Genomic DNA, 17,744 nt, shown 5'->3' on the forward strand with positions numbered 1-17,744 from the left:
GGGGCCAACAGAGGTGAGGCAAAGAACCTCACCCCCCCACTGGCACCAAGGCTAAATTTGGGGGCCAACAGAGGTGAGGCAAGAACCTCACCCCCCCACTGGTGCATAGGCCTATCCACAAGCATGGCTGAATGCTGGACCGGTAGTCAGCGACGGGTTGCTCTGATTACAGTGGATTCAACCTAAGACAGGAAGCTGACGCCTAAAGGTCAGTTCTCCCATGACGGGTAAGAACCATATGTTAAATTGGACAACCTACCAGGCACGGTCCCTAGCCACATTGCTTGTTGCTTAATTAAACAGAAGGGGGCAGATGCTAGGAGCCACAAGCATATATACGATGTATGGCACCTTTGGTTGTAAAGTGACGCCAGCTAGCCACTGAGATGATTATGTTAAAATTTACATTCATATGCAAACTGGACTCCCGCTGTTCACCTTGGCCTGCTACCGGACTCAAGTTACGGGACTTTACGGGACTGCTGGAGAGTTCCCATTGGTTGGGGAAGGATAGTAGGAGGGAATTCCGGAGGAGGTGGGAGGAGACGGGGGGGGGTTCCGGTCGGCGCGCGGTTCCGGTCAGACACCCTCGTGGGAGGACCGGTTTTTTGCTTGCTGGCGCTGAGCGTGTTGGCGGCTTTTTCAAAATAAAGTTTTGTTCCTGGTTGAGTGGCTCGTGATTCTGTGCCCAGCCAAGACTGCGGCAAGCTGACATTGAATTTTCAAATCTGCAAAGCTGATAACTGAACTCTGGACTAGTATCTCAAGTCCAGACACCAGGAAGGACTGTGGCAGCAGATCTCAAAGCCTCTGTGAGATAAACTGCTCCTTCCTACTCAAGTGCCTACTTCTACCATTCTCTCTATTTATGAGACCACAAATTACATTAGAATAGTGACTGACAGTTAGACATGTACACACACCTCATTCATTTCTAATGTCCCCTACAATTAATTTTTTCTTCCATCTTTTACTGCCTAAGTTAGTCTCCTTATTGTCTCTCACCTGTGCCTTTAAAATAACATTCCTCCACATGCCATTAAGGATATAAGCAAAGTCTTCAACAGGTTTTGTCAACCTCTGCTTAAATAACTGAATTGGTTTCCACAGTACACAGAATACATTTCAAACTGACTCATCCTTCAGTTTTCACTAATATAATAATATAATGCTAAAATCTTCACTAATTTCCCTAATCTAAATTGACCCTCCTGTCATTCTTCCTCACAATACCCTGTTTCCCCCTAACCATTTTTAAGAGTAATTGTGCATGTGTGTGTGTGTGTGTGTGTATGTCTGTGTGTGTCTGTGTGTATTTGAGTTTATTCAATTATGTTCACAGGTGGCTCTAAAAAATCTTTAATTGATAGGACATGGGCACAGACCAATTAAAACTGATGCTAGGTTATGTACTGCCCCTTTCCCTGCTGAGCGTAAGGGCCTGGGAGACAAGCTGGGTGGCCAGAGAATTGTGCCACTATGTGTTTCATTTGAATATTATTCCCGGTCTTTAGTACATCCTAATGAGACCAATTAAGGGTTTCTGTTTCATTGGTCATCAGGTCACCTCAGCCTAGAAAACGGTTCTCTGAAGCAGAGTGGTAACTCAGTAAGCATTTGTTGAACTGATTTAAACATGGCATACAAAGCTCTTCTTCATCTGGTCTCTCTCTCTGCTTTTCCAGATTCTAGCATACTAGCTTCTGACTTAATTTCTTTGTTCTTTATTCAAAATGAAAAACACATAGTTTCTTTGAAAATCATATACCATGTGTCTATTCTTTTCCCTGTGTTGTTCACTCTGACTGAAATGTCTGTCTCCATCTTCTTAAATGAACTGTTCAGTTATCTAAATCCTTTCCTTTGATCTCCAGAAGGGCAGATTATTGTTTACTTAAGCTTTATACTGAGATTCTAGCTCAAAGCTGATGTATGTATGCCATTTAAATAATTAATTGATGCAATTAATAAATAACTGCTAATTTCAAGCAATATAATGTAGATCTCTACTCAAAATGAGATTAGAATTATCAATAGCATATTTCTATAAATTTAGAGGTAGTGAAGAAAAGCAAAGGGATTGAGTAAAAGAAAAGCATGTCATTAAGTTTCCATATCTCTAAACATAGGTAGAGACTCCAATTCATTTCACATGTAAGTTTTGTTTGGAACAAATGTGTTATAATTCTTTCAACATTAAACCAACTTCAAGGAGACAAGAATCTTTAGTTCATCATAATACCTACATTTCTTTTAATCCAGGAGCATTTTAGCACTGAGTCACACCCATAGGCCTTTATATATTTTTCTTTTATTTTTTGTATATTAAAATTTCTTTATTTGTTCTAATTAGTGATACATGACAGTAGACTGCACTACATCATACATAGACACATCATACATAAATGGAGTACAACTTCTTATTCTTCTTGTTTTACATGATATAGAACATACTGGTTGTGCAGTCTTATATGCACATATGGTAATAATGTCTGATTCATTCTACTGTCTTTTATACTCCCATACCCCCTTCCCTCTCTTCACTCCCTTCTGCCTAGTCCACAGTACCTCTATTCTTCCCTAGACTCCCCTTATTGTGAATTAGCATCCTCATATCAGAGAAAATATTTTTGGCTTTTGGTTTTAAGTGATTGGTTTATTTCACTTAGCATGATATTCTCCAGCTCCACCCATTTACCAACAAAAGCCATAATTTCATTCTTCCTTAAGGCTTTGTAATACTCCATTGTATATATATACCCCGTTTTCATTATCCATTCATTAGTTGAAGGGCACCTAGGTTGGTTCCATAGTTTAGCTATTTTAAGTTGAGCTGCTATAAACATTAATGTAGCTGTGTCACTGTTAAATGCTGATTTTAAGTCCCTTGGGTATAAATTGAGAAGTGGAATATCTGAGTCAAATGGTGGTTCCATTCCAAGTCTTCTAAGGAATCTCCATTAAACCCCTATCTCTCACCCTGCACAAAACTCAACTCAAAGTGGATCAAAGATTCAGGCACTAGAACAGAGACCCTGCACCTAATAGAAGAAAAAGTAGGCCAAAACCTTCACTATGTCAGCTTAGGATCTGACTTCCTTAACAAAAAAGAAATACAATCAAGAATCAACAAATGGGATGGATTCAAACTAAAAGGTAAACAATCAATAACATGGAGAAACTACAGAATGGAAGAAAATCTTTACTGAAGTAGGATAGAAGAGGCTGGATACCCAAGGAATTTTCAGGAAGCAGGTTTATTGATTGCAAGGTTCAGAGGTGGCTCTCGCCTAAGAATTTGTCCTCTGAACAAAGAGTTTGGAAATTCTTTGAACTTTATATCCAATGGGAGGAGGGACTTGGAGGCTTTTACATGACAAATGATCTCTGTTCCATACTCTAGACCAGACACAGATTTCATAAGTGTTTACCAAGAAAGCAGAGATAATATCTTTTGTACAGCTTGCAGACTTATTCTGTCACACCTTTTGTGTGCAAACCTGGCATTTACAAGAAAGAGAAAACTACCAACCACAATAATCTCTGCAGACATCCTTCTGATCTGACAAGAGGAGAAGCTTAATTATGGCAAGGTTCTTTTGGGTGGGAGTCTCTGGCTTCCTTCATTACCACAGGTACTTCAGATAGAGCATTAAAGAACTCAAAAAACTTAAGACCAAAAAACACACAACCCAATCAATAAATGGGCTAAGGAGTTAAACAGATACTTCTCAGAAGAAGATATACATTTGATTGACAAATATATGGAAAACTATTCAACATATGTGGCAGTTAGAGAAATGAAAATCAAAATTACTCCAAGATTGCATCTTACTCCATTCAGAATGGCAATTATCAAGAATCCAAGTGACAATAAATGTTGGCAAGTATGTGGGGAAAAGGTACATTGTTGGTGAAAGCATTATGGAAAGCAGTATGGAGATTCTTTTTTATTTTTGAGGCAGAGTCTTGGTAAATTATTTAGGGCTTCACTAAGTTGCTGAGGCCAACTTTGAACTTGTGATCCTCCTGCCTCAGCTTCCAGACTCACTGGGATTACAAGTGTGTGCCACCAGGCTCGGCTCCCATATTTCTTATCATCTATGCTTAGATTCTGGTTTCATTTATGCTATTTGTCTTTGAATCAAAAAGGCAGATAAATTAAAAATTATTCAAACTTTTAAAAAACATATTCCTTATAGAAATGTTAAAGAAAAACAACAAGATAGATGAAACTCTGATATTGAGGTTGATATTTTAGTAGAATACATAGCCTCAGTGAATTTGAAAGTATTAGAGTTACACATCTGTTTTTGAACATTTTTTCTCAGCAAAGTAGCTATATTTAAATATTAATAATTTATATAAACTTTAGAACAATACTATTTAAATCTCTTTTAATACAGAGACTAGAAGAGAACTTCTATAGTGTGTAATATGCACCAAGCATTTGTATGCCAACCACAAAATAGGTTCTGCCAATCATTTAACCATCTAAATTAAAGTTTTCAAATTATTAAATCATTTCAAAATGCAAATATTAACCATTCTGTTAGGCATATCAGATAAATCAGGTGAGTCATCAAAACTAAAAGAAGTAAATAAACATCTGTATTCTAATTGTAATCAGCACTGTATTACAGTGTTAAACAATTAGACATCACTCTGCCATCTTGAAACATCAGTGAGTGAATGCCCAAAATAATTAGTATTCTATGTTTACAAAAAGCTCTGACTGTGACAAGCTGTGTGTTTTGTGAGTCATTTATCTTCTAGCTTTAATCTGTCATAGTATGAAATATTATAAATATGATTTGCATGAAGAATAATAAAATAATAAAAAAAGCTGTGTGTAATGACTTCTCCATAAAATGTCTCCCAGAAAAAGTAATGCATATATATATATATATATATATATATATATATATATATATATATAAGAAACTGTGTTATTTTCTGTTTTCATTATTCCAAACATTTTCACAATCAACTCATGAAAGGGAAGATTAAAAATTTTATAGTGAAACTCTCCAGGTAATAGTTACTCCCTGTATATTCATGTCTATTAAAATAATTATTTTGTGCATAAATACTAGGAGGGAAAAAAGTATAAAATTAATTTTCTCACATTTGTAGTGAATTGGAAAATGTGAAGTGCCATTGAAAGTATTTATGACCCATTCATAAAAGCCGTGAGAAAGGTAAAAATAACCATCAAGCATATGCTGAATCATTAAAAAAAGAAAATAAAAAATAAAGAAAATTAAAAAGAAATATATACCATAACATTGTAACATCTTGCTTTTGTAGGAATATAAGAGATTTAGAATGTTTAACTTCTAGTTATTTTTGAAATTTACTGAACTTCCATGAATCCAGGCACTTCTATTAGTAGAACTGAATTTCAAAAGGGTTGGTGGTGTTTTCCTATATTTTACTTCTCTAGTTGCCACATTCCCTGGATTAAAAGTAAATTTCACATATTTTTTGAAGCGGGCAGTTCTTAGGGACCAGGTTTTCATTGTAGACCTCAAGAAAATAAGATGTAGAAAGCTTAAAAAACTTGCTCAATGTCACATGCTCAACTACAGGCAGATAAAGAAATAAAGAATGATAACTGGACTCCCGGAACACCTTATTTTCCACTGTTCCACAATAACTGTCCACATATCTTTTCAATAGGCTTATTATGCTTATCATCATCAACTGTAAGACTTTGAAGCTTATTTCAACATAATTTTCAGCAACCTGCTGCCAACATATATTAAATAGTCTCATGGGACAACTACTAAGCTTATCATCTTGGTAAAATGATGCAAAAGATGAAAGCAAACATGGGAAAAACACTGATATGGTGAAACATAAACACCATTTAAACAAAATACAGTGAAATATCTAGCCTCATGTTCCTGCAGTTTTCTGTTTGAATTATTAAGCATAATTTATTCCTATAACTGCTTTAAAAATGGAAGAAACATATAACATCAACACTGACATTATTATATAATGAATACAAGTAGACATTCATCATATGAAACCAAAGGATCATTTGACAGCTATTTTGAAAATTCATCTGATCATATTTTAGAGCATATTATAGTCATTTTATTGTATACTGAAAAGAAGTAATTTTAAGTGGAAAAAGAAGACAAAATACAATAGTAAGATATGTTATGAATGACATATATTAATGATATGATACACATAAATTGCCATTTTATAAATTACGGCTTATATTAAAGAGTCTGGAATCATTTTCAATGTTTAAATGCCTGCAGCTTTCAAGCCCCTTCACTCTCCCTTCCCCTTCTGCCTTTTATATGGCCAAGCTTATTAAGAAGCCTGAGTGTTCTCTCCTTGGTTCTAGAAGCAAGCTTAAATCATGCACACAGGATCATTCACCCCACTACCAGCTCATACATAACCACAATCAAACTCTAAATCCACTCTCCCTTCCTTGTACTCTCATTCCTTTTTGGATCTGTTGGTGAATTTGCCCTGATCTCCCCAGGTAGCCTCTTTATGTAACAAAACTTTTCATACTCCCTTGTGTGCTTGTGTGCTATCAGTCTTGAAATCAAAAACAACTGTAGCATGACTAAAACAACTGATGCAAGAGGAGGGTGTCTAGACAAGGAAGATGCCCACCAGAGGTGTTTCTTCTCTTGGCCTGGTTTTAACTGGCTCTGCTACCTGCTGGCCAACTTGCACACTGAACTGTGCTGCTTATGCTGCAATTGTTGAGTTCTTCTGAACATTTATCATAGATTTAATCAACCTAGAGTCAGAAGTTTTTTCTTGTTCCTTAGAAACAAGAGCTGAGCCCTCCTAAACTCTCTAACCTGTGTTATTTGTGATAACCTAGATCTTTCTGTGAGTCTCATGTTGAATCATACATCCTGACTCCAGCCTAAACTGTGACTAATACTAGGTTCAGAGAAATGACTCTTAGTTTGTGATTGTTGCCTATGTGTATGAATCAGGCACTGGCCCTCCTCTGTAATAAACTCAGGGAAAATGCTGATACTCTATACACTGGATGAGCCATTGGGTGGCCAATTGTGTAGAAAAGCAATTAGCATATGATGTGCTAAACTCTAAATGCCTCTGTTAATACTGCTGCCCAAATCTCTATTGTAGCAAAGATCCTGATCTTAAGAATTCTGAAGAAAAACACTTTTGGCAACCATATGGTACAACTAAAGAGTTAATTCAAATTCAATTTAAATCCAGTGTCCTTAAACCCTATAAAGAAACTTGTCATGAGGAAAGTCCCTAAGTCCCTAACCATAATGTTACTGATTTGAGCAACTTTGTAGGAAGAAATTCATAAACATGAGCAGGGTAAAGAAACTTCCTCTACTCTGAAGTATATATAATATCCACCAAAAAAAAACCAAAACCAAAACAAAACAAACAAAAAAAAAACACACAAAAACTAGATACAAGGTGAGGAAATGAAAAATTAAAAGAGACATAACCACAATTTGACCCAATTAGAAATCCAAAATTTGTCACAGGAATTTATGAGTAAAAATATAAAAGGTTTCTGATTGGTTTTTTGTTTATTTTTTTGCTTCTACACAAGTTCTGAATTAATTTTAACAGCTACTGAAATGTACCCATTGACCTTGATCAATGAAAAGATTCAAGTTAAAGATATTTCTGAGGATTACTCTAAATTTAAACATGCTCTATAATCTGAAAGTTATGAAATATAAGATAGCAAAGAAAGAAGTATGCCTCATCTTAATCATGAGAATTATTGCACTATTTAAATATTCCATAATGGTCAGGGAAGCTCTGACCAAAAATTTAATAAATTAAAATTAAATTGAATCTTTGGTAATTTTTATAGGCTTGGCAGATTGGGACCCCCAAGACTTTACCCTCAAATAAAATGGTTAATATAGCTGAAAGTAAAGTAATACAGAACCTACAGAGATTGAAACCCTTTAAACAAGACCCATGCAGAGAAGAAGCGATTATCTTCAGTATTTCTCCATTCAATTGCTGATTTGACTGTTTGTAACCAAGAAAGACAAATGAATGGCACCTCATAGAGGGTTATTAAAACTTAATTCTATGATCATACCCATTTAGGTCCCCATAATCAATTTTATTGAAATTATTACCACCCAATCATTAGCTACTAAAAATTTTGCTATTACGGATGAAACACATGTTCTCTTTAGTGCCTATTTCAAACAGCCACTCAGCCTTCACTTTGAATGATTCAATAATACTGTTTACTTTCTGCTTGAAATGTAAAACTTTACCTAGCTACTTTTGGAGGTTTTTAACAGCAGAGCCATTGCACAGTCTTTGCAATCCAGTCAAGGAAATAATTGCAGCCAACTTTCTTGGGAAGCACAAGTAATGAAATCACACAGATTACATCATTCTATAAGGATATTAGTGTCCCACAATATTTTGAAACATACAAATACTCAAAAATGAGCTCACCAAAATGGGAATTTCCATGGTCCTATGTATAATTCAAGGCACCACCAGTTGAGTTAAATCACTGAGAATTATTTTGTCACTTAAAGACTACATCATCCCTGATACCTTTAAGACATAGATATCTAACTTCACAGCACCAAACGTTAGAAAAAGTCCCAAATTAATAAGGATTGTTGGTGTTTTTGAGTGGGTTTTTTACTTTATTTTATAATTCTGATACTAAGGATTTAACCTCGGGCTTCTTTACCACTGAGCCACATACCCACTTTTTGAAAATTTTTATTTTGAGACAGGTTCTTTCTACATTGCTTAGGCCCTTGCTAAATTGCTGAGACTGGTCTTGAACTTGAGATTCTCTTTCCTCAGCCTCCTGAGTTGCTGGGATTATAGGCATGCACCACTGTAACTGGCCTGTTTGAGTTTTGAGATCAATTTATTCCTTATTTATGATTTTACTTAAGTCCAATTATGGATACTGGCAAATTCACCCACTTTTTATGGAAACCCTACCAAAAATGTCTTGAGATTTTTTTTTTTTTATTATAAGACAAGCCATTGCTTCCAAGGAACTCCTTCACTGTAGAGGCCTTAGCAACCTCATCCCATACTTATTGGAATCCCTGTACCCCAGCCATAAGTTGTCCATGGACTTCAGATACAAGAAACTCTCTTCATCAGCCTCATTTCATATGCCATTATATGGAAGCAGAATCTCTTACAGGACCTGAGATCATGGCCCTCCAAGTACAGATGCCCCTTTTGATTTGAATTTTGGCAATAGTGCCTTACATGTTCAGCACAGCACTAAGGACTCCTTGATAAATTAAGAGTAATACCTACATCCTAGAGCCAAACCTAGGCCCTCTGGTATATCCCACCTATATGTAGGGTAGCCTTTCTTGTCTTTATTTCTTTGCCGGATGCCATAGTTTTTCAAGTCACTGTTCTAGACTTAGCAACGTGAACAGGTCCTTGGAATAAACTGAATGAACAACAAATAAAGTTTGTATACCTTAGAGACCACATGGCTACCATCATCACATAATTGAACTTCCAGGAGACCACTTACTTCTCTTTTTTTTTTTTTTCCTGGTACTGGGTATTGAACACAGGGCCTCATGCATATTAGGCAAGCACTCTACAACTGAGCTACATTCCCATGCCTTTTTATTTCATTTTTGAGACAGGGTCTTGCTAAGTTGACCAGGCTGGTCTCAAACTTGCTATCCTGATGCTTCAACTTCCTGAATAGCTGTGATTACAGACATGCACAAGGGCTGCTGTTTTTAACACTTTAAAACCAAGACATCCTTGATAAGGATCCTAGGGGAAGTACAAGGTGCCAAACTTCAGGCGGTTGTTGTTAGACTTATGCCCCTTTCAATAATCAGCCCCAACTGTATACTCAACTGTATACTGCAGGCCATTGGGACTTTGCCGATAGTCTTGCCATGTAGTTCAGCCAGTGACAGCTATATTTCCTTATCCAAGTTTGCCTGGTAAGAGGTAAAATTATCTAGGAATTTATTGCTTCAGAGATACCAAAATATAAATCAAAGTCACACATATCTTTACATATAATAAAGCCATAAAACAAGACAATCCATATACTCACTGAAGTTCTAGACATTTGTCTCATTGCTCACCATACACAATGCTAACTTATTGAATAAGATATCAAATGAAATTTTCACTTCCTTTATCAATATCTGGTTAAAGGCCTCATAAAGTACCATTGTGGCTTACTTAAAATAGCTCAAATTTAATTAAATGAAAGATGGCACATTTTAATTATTTGTCAAACATCATGAATGAACTGTAATAGAATCTGAAACCATTTTTGATATTTGACTATAGAGCTTTAAGGCCCTATACACAAAAATCCTCACCCAGGATCACTAAAATCCCAAAACCATTCTTCTTTTTTTGATCTCTCAAGCTATTTTGGAACTATTTGGGATTCTTTCTCATTATTCTCAAAAAGTACTATTATGTTAATACAACCTTTTTCCTATTCTTGGTTCATGTTTTAGTCTGACTGGGTTGCTGTCACAAAATACCATAAACTGGATAGCTTCAAAAAACAGAAACCTATTTCTCACCGTTTTGGAGGTTGGATATCTGAGATCAAGTGACTAGCAGATTCAGTGTCTGATAAGAGCCCATTTCCTTTCATGGATACCCCCTTTTTTTTGTGCCTTCACGTGATATAAATGGTTAGCTAGCTTTTTGGGGGTCTCTCTCTCTTTTTTAAAAAATTCTAATTTGTCATATGTGATACAAGAATGAATTACATTTCATATTATACACATAGAGCACAATTTCATGACTCTGGTTGTATACAAACTATATTTACACCATTCATTTCTTCATACACGTATTTAGGGTAATGACATCTATCTCATTCCACCATTTTTTTTACCCCCATGCCCCCTCCCTTCCCCTCCCACCCCTCTGCCTATCTAGAGTTTGTCTAATCCTCCCATGCTCTCCCTCCTAACCCCATTATGAATAAGCCTCCTTATATCAGAGAAAACATTTGGCATTTGGTTTTTTGAGATTGGCTAACTTCACTTAGCATGATATTCTCCAACTCCATCCATTTACCTGCAAATGCCATGATTTTATTCTCTTTTATTGCTGAGTAAAATTCCATTGTGTGTGTGTGCCTGTGTGTGTGTATACACACACACACATATGTATATATATATATAACATATGTATATACATATGTATGTAATGTATATACACATATATATACATTTATATATGTAATATATACATATATATTACATATATATCACATTTTCTTTATCCTTTCATCTACTGAAGGGAATCTAGTTTGGTTCCACAGTTTAGCTATTGTGAATGGTGCTGCTATAAACATTGATGTGACTGTGTCCCTGTAGTATGTTGTTTTTAAATCCTTTGGGTATAGACTGAGGAGTGGGATAGCTGGGTCAAATGGTGGTTCCATTCCCAGGTTTCCAAGGAATCTCCATACTGCTTTCCATATTGGCTGCACCAATTTGCAGTCTGTGGGGTCTCTTTTTAAAGAACACTAATCCCATTCATGAGGGCAATAATCTGCTGATGACTTAATCACCTACCAAAGGCCCACCTCCTTATACCAACACCTTGGGGTTAAGATTTTAACATATGAATTACAGTGTCACAGGAATATTCAGAATATGGTCAAGATGTAGAGCATCAGGTTTCTAGATTATCAACTAAATTTGGTGGAGGGAAGGTAGATCCTTTTGAAGCAAATAATCAAAACATGGTCAAAAGTCTAATAATAAAATTGGTGTACCCAAGATTTAATATAGCCATAAATTCATATGGTGATCATATCCCCTTACTCTACAATAATAGGCTTCATCCAAAAATATTGAATTCTTAATTTATTCTATTCTGTCACACATCTGAATCAGTTTTTATAGATTTCTTCATATGGTTCTATGTTTAATATCAAGTATTATAACATGTCCCTTTTTTGTTGAAGTAACTAATGTATTTTACATTACATTTTCTCTTTTTTTTTGCATAAAAGTCTTGGGTTCAGTCATTTTGCAGATATATCCCATGAAGTTTGTGTTTAATATATTTTCTTGGCATTTTCATCTAAATAATCATAATATGTGCAGAAATTAGTAAATGTTATAGTTTGGATCAGGAATGAGCCTCAAAGCCTCTTGGGTTTAAGACATGGTCTCTAACTGGTGGTGCTATTAGGGAAGAAACTTTAGAAGGTAGAGCCTACATGGAAAAATGTTCTTACATCTTGCTCCTGGCTCCTTCCTCTCACTCTTCTTCCTGACTGTCATGAGGTGAGCAGCCTCCTTCACCATATACTTCTAGTGTCATGATATTCCACCTAACCTCAGGCCCAAAGCAATGGAGCTAACTAACATTAGACTGAAACCTCTGACATTATAAACCGAAATAAAGATTTTCTTCTTTAAGTTGATGTTCTCAAGTGTTTTGTGACAGTTATGGAAAGCTGACTAATACAGTAAAATGACATATTTTTATGACAAAAAAATAAACTAAAATAATATAGTCAAAAAATAAATGTTTCTTTCCTTATAAGCAAAAAATTAACACACTTACTTCTGCCTACTGGCATTAAAACCATCCCTTTTCTATTGCTTCAAATCTAACAAGTAATTATAAATAGTAAATGCAAATTTTGAATAAATATACATTTTATGACATTATTTGTCATTGTTAGATACATAAATTAATTACTTAGGAAACAATAACCATTGATTTTGATGTCATCACATTATTAAAAAATGAAGTGTCATACTCTTTAAATATAAAAAATCCTTCTGGTCTTCTTTAGGGCTCATTTGTTACAGAAAATTTCATTCCAGGAAAAAAAATAAATGCCAATAAAATATTTACTGATCTAATGAGCACATAGAAGAAAACTTAAAGCAATTTGTCTCTAAACTATGGTGACAATTAGTGACAATAAATTACTAAATTAAATATAAAGACAGGTAACCACAGCATAAAATATGTAAATGATGTTGAATAAAATTAATCATTTAAAAAAGTATATAGATCAAAAGTCAAATTGTCAGATGTTTATATGTGAGTTTAAAAAAATTATAGAACAACATAGTAATAACTACCATTTTTTACATAAAACATGATTATAGCTAACTTTTCGTACACACGTCGAAATCACATTGCCACACATTAACAAGTACAGATACCCAACCGAAAACCATCTGTGTAAATTTATAGAGTGTCTATGCATCTTACTTTTATTCTATTGTGTTTGCTTTTGCCTTCAAAATTCTGAAAAGACCTAAATTTCCGATGACCACCTTTTACAACCTAACAGTTTATGCAGAAATTTGAAAAGCTGTGCTATTAAATGGACTATATTCCTCTTAACAATTATGTAAAATACCCCATCTATCAGCCTGAAAAATTCTACTAAATTTAATGCATATAATAAGAATTTATGAGATATTTGTTACCTAATTATCAGTTTTTAATATATTATTAAAATTGTAATCCTGTATTGTGGGATTATAGTGACATCACTAGGAAAGATGTTTCTAGATTAACTAGAAAAAAATACTGCAATGGGAGACAAGAAAGATAGTACATAAGTGACAAATATAAAATAGGTGGAAGCAGGGGAAAGTTTGAAGGCAGTATAAGAAATATTTTTTAAAAATCCTCTTTTATAGCAATCCACAAAAAGTTTTAGCATCTTTATGTGCTGCTGGTACAAAGAAATCCAGACTGCAAATAATTTCAGATGATTTAGAGATTTTTGAACTTGAAACTTACATAACCAAGAAACTGCACCAATAACAAAAGATGGGAGAAAGGGAAGATTAATTGGGCAAATATAAGGCTTTTGCACCATTTCCAACATTCCACATGTAAAAACTCTTCTATGGAAAGAGTAGGCTATGTGCTCTAACAAATATGCTTTTTGGGTAGGCTTCTAGTAGATGGAACTATTTGGTAGGCTGAGCACAAAATTAAGTCTCCATAGTCTTTTCCTGAATATCTCCAAGATTTTCTACTAGTTGGAATTCTCCAAGAAATCTATTAGCTTGTAGTTTATACAGCTAATATATGATACAATTATGAATGTATCAATGCCTTATTCAGTTATCAATGTTAAGATTTTCTACATAAAATTTTGGTAATATAGTGTAATGTGGGCTTAATTGTGTCTCCCCAAACTCATGTCAACCCAGAAGCTCATAATATCATCATATTTGGAAATGGGGTCTTTGCAGATGCATTACTTAAGGGATCAAGATGAGATCAAACTGATTCAGGTTGGCCCTAAATCCAATAATTGCTATCTGTATAAAAAGAGGAGAAAACAAGACAGCCACATAAAAACATGAACAGATAGGCAGAGGAAAGGTCTTGTGGAGATGGAGTGATCTTATGAACATGATCTTATGAACATCAGAATGATGCAGCTATAAGTTCCAGAATGCGAAGGGATTGCTTGGAGCCAACAAAAGCTGGGAAGAGGTAAGACAGGCCACTTCCCTAGAGCCTGAAGGATGCATGGCATCATCACTTGTTGTTTCAAGCATCTAACCTCCAGAACTGTAAGAGAATACATTTTTATTGTTCTAAGCCACTAGGTTTGTGACACTTGTTATGGGAGCCTTTTGACAGTAATATAGCCTTTAATATATATATATATATATATATATATATATATATATATATTTGTAATTGGACACAATACCTTTATTTTATTTATTTATATGTGGTGCTGAGGATCAAAACCAGGGCCTCGCATTTGCTAGGCAAGCGCTTTACCACTGAGCCATAACCCCAGCCCTATAGTGAATTCTTAGTAAGGAGAGATGGAGTTGGGAAAATTTGAGAGGGGTGATAATTCCAACAGGCAACATTCCATGTGTAATTAATTATTCCTCTGGATTATAAAAAGACTCATGTTTCTAAATTTCTTTTGCCTAAAGGACCTTGCTTTGCCACTTGTTCTGTCTCAAATCTGTAACTTTGCCCTTTCAACGTCTTTCTCATTTGGCTTTAAGATAAATACTTCAGGGCTGGGGATGTGGCTCAAGCGGTAGTGCGCTCGCCTGGCATGCGTGCGGCCTGGGTTCGATCCTCAGCACCACATACCAACAAAGATGTTGTGTCCGCCGAGAACTAAAAAATAAATATTAAAAAAAAATTCTTTCTCTCTCTCTCTCTCTCTCTCTCTCTCTCTCTCTCTCTCTCTCCTCTCTCACTCTCTCTTAAAAAAATAATTAAAAAAAAAAAAAAAAAACAGAACAAAAGGAATTGACGACACCGTTCACACTCCTTTGATCGGTACTGTCACATTGTGTACACATTGAAATTATATGAATTCAATTCTACACCAGGTAAAAATACATAAATAAACCTAATCTGAAGCCACATCACCCTTAAGAATCACAACCAGCTTATATGACACTATCTGAAGAAACTGGCATCTCTTCTTTCATTGGAAGAAAAACATCCTATTAGACTTTCTAAAAGACAATATGGCTTGTGCAAAATCATGGGATGATCTCTCATGAGTAATATAAAATATTTTCATTGGTAATGTTGATTATATATGATTTTCTACTTGCATAACTATCTTAGAATCTTAACACCTGTTCAAAGTGTAATATGAATGAATGAACTGAGTGTATTTGACATATATTGTACTAAAGGAATAAAACTCAATTTTAAGATTATCTACATATAACATGTCTAAAGGAAGGAATGATTACAATTTGAGATTAAAAACAGGAAAAGAGAAAAGATGAGGATTATATGTGTTAAAGTGATACCTAAAAGTCAGAAGAAATAGCTCAATGTGCATTAGCAGGAAATTATTGCAAATGAAAATAAGAGAAAGCAGAAGCAAATCAGGAATTTGATTTATAGAAACCCACTCACTATTGCTTGATCATCTCACATCAAAGAGGTAAAGGTAAGGATAAGAAGAAGTCAATGATCAGAATTTATTTAATTCTACCACACCACTTCCAGAAAATTATTAAGGATTGCATGATTTAATATTCACTGGTGAAGTGAATCCAAAATATTTGTTTCCATGCTTTAACTTCTTTTTTTTAACACTTATTTTATTTATTCATTTTTATGTGGTGCTGAGGATTGAACCCAGGGCCTTGCACGTGCAAGGCAAGCACTCTACCACTGAGCCACAACCCAAGACCCCATGCTTTAATTTCTTATGCTTTAGCTAAATAATATAAATTAATGTCTCAATTTTAGCTATAATACTTTTAAATTCCTATTCCAGGATAATCTAGGTCATTTTATTTCATATGTTTTATACAATAGGAGTCAATTAAAGACATTCAGTGTGAATGAGAACACAAAGAAAAACGTGTTTCTATGTACATCTGTGTATACTATGTTTTATAGTGCTAATCATTCACACACATATTATTTCATTATGAAATAATCCCATGAGGTGGCATTTGTCACCATTATTTTAGGGATAGGAAAAGTAAGACTTTGGCCGATGATGTAATTTGTCCAATAAAAACGAGTAAGATGTTGAGTTGAGCCTGAGCCCAGAAATCTGACTCCAAATCTAGCATTCTTAAACTCAATGATACCGAACATGGAAAAGATGAGATGCATTTCTGATAGACAGTCTAATTTACTGTTTGCAATAACTCTTCTCTGTTGACACATGATCCTCATTTCACCAAGACTGAGTCTCAGTAACCTTATATAACTTGTCTAAAGACAGATAGCAAATATGTAACAGGGCTGAAATTGGGATCTAGTATATATTTTCACATGCAGTTTTAAGGAAAAAATAATGCAATGCTTGAAAAATAAAATCATTTTCCTTAATAGTAAACCAAAGTACACTGTTTTATCCATGAACAGACTTATTAAAAAAAGAAGTTTAAAAACCACACATTTCTGTTTCAACATAGTATTATATTTTATATTAATAGAATTAAATCTAATTTAACTCTCCAAAATGAAGATTCCATTATTTGGGAATCTATTAATTTACTTTTATTTTAATTATAACTTCTCCTTTCTCTTTTCCAGCATACACAGGCAATTGTCAAATATCTTCAGGATGACCAGCATGTCTGTGTGTCAAGAAATAAAATAATATTCCTCTTTCTCATTCTTTTAGCCACATAGCATCCCCAAAAGAGAGTATAATGGAACACAAAATGGAATCAGGCAGTATTTTGGACAACACTGCTAGGATTCTGTCAGCAATCGTGTAACATTTTTGGCATCTGGTGACCAGGTGCTGCTCTAACAAAGGGAAAACTATCTTGAGCACAAAAGGCAAAAAATCAACACAATTAAGAGGATGATATTTTTCTTTCTAAACTGTCATTCCCTTCATTATCAGACAGCTCAAGTCTGATTCCACTGATCAATATGCCAGGGGAAAGAAATACTACATACAATGCAGAAACAGACACCTAGCTAACACAAGCGATGGCGCTCTATTTCAATGCTAAAATGAAAGGTTTGATACTTCACTTTGAAGATGGTGCTCTCAATTTTGTTGAGGATCTTGAACTTGATTCACAGGGAAGAAAAATAGTATATATAGTAGTATCTGGTTTTAAGAAAATGGACTGGGAACATCAGCTTATTATATATTTTGGCAGCAGAAATGTTAAGTCAAGATGTTATCCCCCAATCTTTAATGATAAAATCCATGTCCTTCTGCAAAAACACTGAGTCATCCAGACCCAGACATTCATGACAGCTATAACAAATCC

The 17,744-nt window shown here is 34.8% G+C and overlaps 1 protein-coding gene across 3 annotated transcripts in view; it reads right to left on the bottom strand.

Annotated features, from left to right (window-relative positions):
• Positions 1 to 17,744, bottom strand: part of CSMD3 (CUB and Sushi multiple domains 3) — a gene marked incomplete at both ends in the record, with an annotated part of 1,157,568 nt that overhangs the window by 213,191 nt on the left and 926,633 nt on the right. The window lies entirely within an intron of this gene.

Source organism: Spermophilus citellus (genome assembly GCF_964194105.1).
Source record: "Spermophilus citellus genome assembly, chromosome: 14".
Lineage (NCBI taxonomy): Eukaryota > Metazoa > Chordata > Mammalia > Rodentia > Sciuridae > Spermophilus > Spermophilus citellus.